This window comes from Anolis carolinensis, chromosome 5 (assembly GCF_035594765.1).
Source record: "Anolis carolinensis isolate JA03-04 chromosome 5, rAnoCar3.1.pri, whole genome shotgun sequence".
Lineage (NCBI taxonomy): Eukaryota > Metazoa > Chordata > Lepidosauria > Squamata > Dactyloidae > Anolis > Anolis carolinensis.
In genome coordinates, this window is record NC_085845.1 from 164659782 (window position 1) to 164665781 (window position 6000).

Consider the following 6000-nt stretch of genomic DNA (forward strand, 5'->3'; position numbering starts at 1 on the left):
GAGGCAGTCCAGGATCCCTATCCATCTAGGGATAGAGATTCAACACACATACTCCCCACAATTGTGGACGGAGCCCAAACCATTAGCATGCAAACAGGAGATGTATGTGAGCAGGATTTTGGAGGGCTGTCATTTTTAAATGTAATTGCAACTCTATTTTAAGTTTTGCACTCATGACACAGATATTTAATTGTTTTTTAATATTTATATTTGTGCATATATGCATTTGCCTTGTCATTAAACACTACTGTATTGTGCTATGTCACTGTTCACCAGGATGAAAATAAAGTAAATAAATATGTATGCATATGTGTGTGTACGAATGACATACACACACACACACACACACACATGCATACGTATCATATATATGGAAAGGGATAGGAAGTTCAGGATCAGGTATATATACATCATATACATATATACATGGAGAGGGATAGTTCAGGATCATATATATATATATACACACACACACACACACACACACACACATACATATACACATACATATATACATGGGGAGGGATAGGAAGTTCAGAATCATATATATATAGATATACACATACATATATACATGGGGAGGGATAAGAAGTTTAGGATCATATGTATATATATACACACACACACATACACAAAATATACACATACATATATACACAGAGAAGGTTAGGAAGTTCAGGATCATGTATATATACATGTAATATACACATTTATTTATTTACCCCATTTGTACCCTGCCTTTCTCACCCCGGAGGGGACTCAAGGCAGCTTATACAGGCACTTGTTCAATGCCTTCAACATACATATATACATGGAGAGGGATAGGAAGTTCGGGCTCTCATATATACACACACAAATATGGACATGCATATATACACGGGGAGAGATAGGAAGTTCAGGATCATATCTATATACATATACACACACATATATATATACACATAGAGAGGGGCAGGAAGTTCAGGATCAGGTATATATACATACAGTAAAGGTAAAGGTTTCCCCTGACGTTAAGTCCAGTCATGTCTGACCCTGGGGGTTGGTGCTCATCTACATTTCTAAGCCGAACAGCCGGAGTTGTCCGTAGACACCTCCAAGGTCATGTGGCTGGCATGACTGCATGGAGCGCCGTTACCTTCCCGCCGGAGCGGTACCTATTGATCTACTCACATTGTCATGTTTTCGAACTGCTAGGTTGGCAGAAGCTGGAGCTAACAATGGGCGCTCACTCCACTCCCAGGATTTGAACCTGGGACCTTTCGTTCTGCAAGTTGAGCAGCTCAGCGCACTGAGCCACCGGAGGCGAGGGATAGGAAGTTCAGGATCATGTATATATACATATACACACATATATATACACACATAAAGAGGCGCAGGAAGTTCAGGATCAGGTATATATACATGTAATATACACATACATATATACATGGAGAGGGATAGGAAGTTCAGGATCATGTATATATACATGTAATATACACATGCATATATACATGGAGAGGGATAGGAAGTTCAGGATCATGTATATACAGTATATATTATACAGATATACACGGAGAGGGATAGGAAGTTCAGGATCATATATATAGAATCCATTTATGCATGGAGAAGGAGAAGTTCAGGATCATACACATACATACATACATGGAGAGGGGCAGGAAGTTCAGGATCATGTATATATACATAATATAGACAGATATACATGGAGAGGGATAGGAAGTTCAGGATCATGTATATATACATAATACAGACAGATATACATGGGGAGGGATGGGAAGTTCAGGATCATATATATAGACTCCATTTATGCATGGAGGAGGAGAAGTTCAGGATCACATACACATACATACATACATGGAGAGGGACAGGAAGTTCAGGATCAGGATGGCCATCCATCCCAGGATACAGATTAGACACACACCCCAATAATTCCGGATGGAGCCTAAACCATCAACATGCAAACAGGAGGTGTTTGTACATAAGGGGGGAGAGGGAGAGAGCAGTCGGGACGGACATCCAAGCTAGGGATACGGATGGACGTCACCCCCGTCATCCCAGACCTGGAGGCAAGGCGACACAACAATCCCCGCAATGTCTCGCGTCAGCCGGCGAGGGCTGGCCTGCGGGGACGGGGCTTTGGGGGGGGGGGGGGGATCCTTCCCTGTCCTGCCTGCGAGACCCCCTCCCCGCACCCAAGCTCTCCACGCACCAAGTTGGCAACTCCCTGCCGCCGAGCCCTTCCTGCGCCAAACGCCAGACAATGCCGAGAGGGGGAGCCGCCACTCACCAGCCGAGCAGGAGCAGCGCAGGGTCCGTGCCGCTCCGGGTGCGCTCCTTTCCGCAGCCTCCTCTCCTTCACTTTCTCCCCCGCGCTGCCAACATGGCTGCTCCCCCGCCTCCCCGCCGCAGACGAAAAGGGAAGACTCCCGGCCGCCTCTGCTGCGCTCCAAGCTAGGCTCGCCAAACGGGGCGGATGCAGCCAGGGAGGGAGGGAGGGAAGGAAGCAGAGGCAGCGGCCGCCCAGCAACACTGAAGAGGGAGGGAGGGAGGGAGGAGGAGGCAGGCAGGCAGCGAGAGAGAGAGAGAGGCAGCAGGGCGACACCTAGCGGCCGGCGAGCTCCTTGCCCACCGGGGCAGCCCAGCAAAGCCGCCTCCGCATTGTGGAATTCAGGCAGCGAAGGCTATACATTTCTAGGCGCAGAGATCACTGCAGATGCAGACTGCAGCCAGGAAATCAGAAGACGTTTACTTCTGGGGAGGAGAGCAATGGCCAACCTTGACAAAATAGTGAAGAGCAGAGACATCACACTGGCCAGGAAGGTCTGCATAGTCAAAGCAATGGTATTCCCCATAGTAACCTATGGATGCGAGAGCTGGACCATAAGGAAGGCTGAGTGAAGGAAGATAGACGCAGGGTTGTTGTATGTCTTTCGGGCTGTGTGGCCATGTCCCAGAAGTATTCTCTCCTGACGTTTCGCCCACATCTATAGCAGGCATCCTCAGAGGCTGTGTGGCATGGATAAACTAGGCAAGGAAAGGAAAAAATATATATCTGTGGAGAGTCCAGGGTGTGGCAAGAGTTCTTTGTCACTTTATTTATTTCGTGTCAAAAGCATTGTATAATAAATAAGTTTAAAAGTGATAAAATAAAGGAATCACAAACAGCTAAATAGTTTTGGACCAAAAGCGGGCAACAGCAATTGCATTGTCCGTAGCTTTAAACAACTCCTCCTCCGTGCATGAGGCAGGGCATTGTGGGCAAGCATACATATGAGGAGTTGTTTGTTCAGCTCCATAGTCACACAAGGTGGAAGATTCCTCCAGGTAGTGCCATCTTGTCAGGTTGTCTTTTGATTTGCCCCCTCCGCTTCTCAGTCTATTTAGGGACTTCCAAGTTGCCCATTCTTGGTTTGCCCCTGGAGGCAGTCCCTTCCTTTGTCACTGGGAAGCCAGCATTAATGTTTCAGTTAATCACCTTAATTAGCATTGGAAAGGTTTTGTCTCTTGCCTGGGGGGCATCCTTTGTTCAGTCATTAGCGTCCTTGGGTCTCCTCTGCCCTCAGAGTGTTGGTTCCCATCTAGATAGACACTTTTGAACTCTGGTGCTGGAGGAAAATCCTGAGAGTGCCTTGGACCGCAAGAAGATCCAACCAGTCCATCCTCCAGGAAATAATGCCTGGCTGCTCACTGGAGGGAAGGATATTAGAGGCAAAGTTGAAGTATTTTGGCCACATCATGAGGAGACGGGAAAACTTGGAAAAGATCGTGATGCTGGGGAAAATGGAAGGAAAAAGGAAGAGAAGCTGACCAAGGGCAAGATGGATGGACGGTATCCTTGAAGTGACTGGCTTGACCTTGAAGGAACTAGGGGCGGTGACAGCTGACAGGGAGCTCTGGCGTGGGCTGGTCCATGAGGTCGGAGACAACTAAATGACTGAGCAGCAGTGAAGGCTATGCGCAGTGGTTCTCAATCTATGGGTCCCCAGGTGTTTTGGCCTACAACTGCCAGAAATCTCAGCCAGTTTACCAGCTGTTAGGATTTCTGGGAGTTGAAGGCCAAAACATGAAAACCACTGGGCAATGGATTTGTCCAAACACCTGGAGGGCTGAAGTTTGCCCATGCCTGATCTATACTATAGGTTTTCTGCATCAATCTATGCTAAGATTGAAATCAAGGTGACCAATGCTGTCTCTGTCCCATAACCAGGCCTGAAATCAGATTGAAATGAATCCAGATAATAGCATTGGAAGAGACCACATGGGCCATCTAGTCTAACCCACTGCCATGCAGGAAAGCACAATCAAAGTATCCCTGACAAATGGCCATACAGCCTCTGTTTAAAAGTTTCCAAGGAAGGAGCTTCCACCACACTCCAAGGCAGAGAGTTCCACTGTTGAACAGGTCTTACAGTCAGGAAGTTTTTCCTTAATGTTCAGGTGGAATCTCCTTTCCTGTAATTTGAACCCAATGCTCTAATTCTTAGTTTCCCTGGCAGCAGAAAACAAGCCTGCTCCCTCTCTCTTCCTTATGACAGCCTTTCACCTATCTATACAAGGCTATCTTATCTCCGCTCAGCTTTCTCTTCTGTAGGCTAAGCATACCCAGTTCTTTAAGACGCTCCTGATAGGGCATGGTCACCAGATCTTTGATCATTTCAGTCGCCCTCCTCATCTCCACTGCGGTGTTTTCTTTCATAACCCCCGCTTTCCTGCGGTGCCTGTTTATCTGCTAAGTATCTATATGAGCATGCTTCCTATTCTGTTCTGAGAAGAAGCAGAAAAGGGGGGCTTGCCATTTAAATTTCTGTTATTGCCATTATTTTAGCCCTGTACATATGTACACCTTCCATTTCTTCAACTGCCTACACATATAATTGCTGAATGTTTATGTTGGAGCTTGGGTACAAAATGCCTCCACTTGAATATTCATTTTTAATGCACCACGAACTGTACTAAAAAAATTACAAACAACAAATCCAAAATTACCCTTGAAAAATGTCAGCTTGCCTTTCATTCTTGGCATGGGCTGCACTATTTAATCCAAGGCATGGATCCTGGTGGTTTTTACTTTTCCTCAGTGAATGTCATATTGTAACTTACACCAATATTTATCAGCTGCACTAGGATTTTTTTCTCGTGTCAGGAACAACTTGAGAAACTGCAAGTCGCTTCTGGTGTGAAAGAATTGGCCATCTGCAAGGATGTTGCCCAGGATGCTTGATGTTTTACCATCCTTGTGGGAGGCTTCTCTCATGTCCCTGCATAGGAAGGTGGAGCTGACAGATGGGAGCCTACCCCACTCCCCGAGATTAGAACCACTGACCTTTTGGTCAGCAATCCTGCTGGCACAAGGGTTTAACCCATTGCGCCACCGGCTGCACTAGAATAAAAAGGAGCCAGTGCTTTATGACATTCACTCTCTTTTCCACTAACTAAGGTGATATAATGGTGGCCCATGCCTTAATTATCTTACAGTATTGTAATGCACTTTATGGGCTGCTTTTAAAGAGGGTCCACAAAGCTACAGTTAGTTAAAGATACTGCAACCAGATACTTGTCTGGATCACACTTTGGAGGTCATTTATCAACTATTTGTGAACCAAAATGCAGTGATCCAATCTGTTTTTAAAACTAGTTTAAGGTGTTGGATTTGACCAATAAAACTCCAAGTGGTTTAGGGCTAGGACTTTTCAAAGACTAACTCCGAGGAACTCTTGAGACTAACACTTGAGAGTATTGTAACCCAGCCTGAGATGTTATTGTCCCTGCACCTGCTTTGCCAGAGGCACCTGCCTTGTCAGAGGACTCTGGATTTGGGCCTGAGATGCAGCCAGAGTTTGTCCCAGTGGATTCTGGGACCAGAGACAGAATGGTTGCAAGAAGGGATTTTGAATCACATTCCTCACAGCAGTAAAGGTCGGATCTCCAGGTGCCAGATGGACATTCTAGTTTGGATGTGGGAGCTGATACAGTGGAGAGAGATAATGAGTTTGACAGGAAAAC

At 46.0% G+C, this 6000-nt stretch overlaps 1 protein-coding gene across 1 annotated transcript in view; it reads right to left on the reverse strand.

Moving 5' to 3' along the window:
- Positions 1–2508, reverse strand: part of cdk17 (cyclin dependent kinase 17) — a 94285-nt gene extending 91777 nt beyond the window's left edge. The window contains exon 1 of the mRNA XM_008110838.3: positions 2285–2508. The gene's annotated coding sequence lies outside the window, so the exon portion shown is untranslated. The remainder of the gene's footprint in view (positions 1–2284) is intronic.
- Between the last annotated feature and the right edge of the window lie 3492 nt (positions 2509–6000).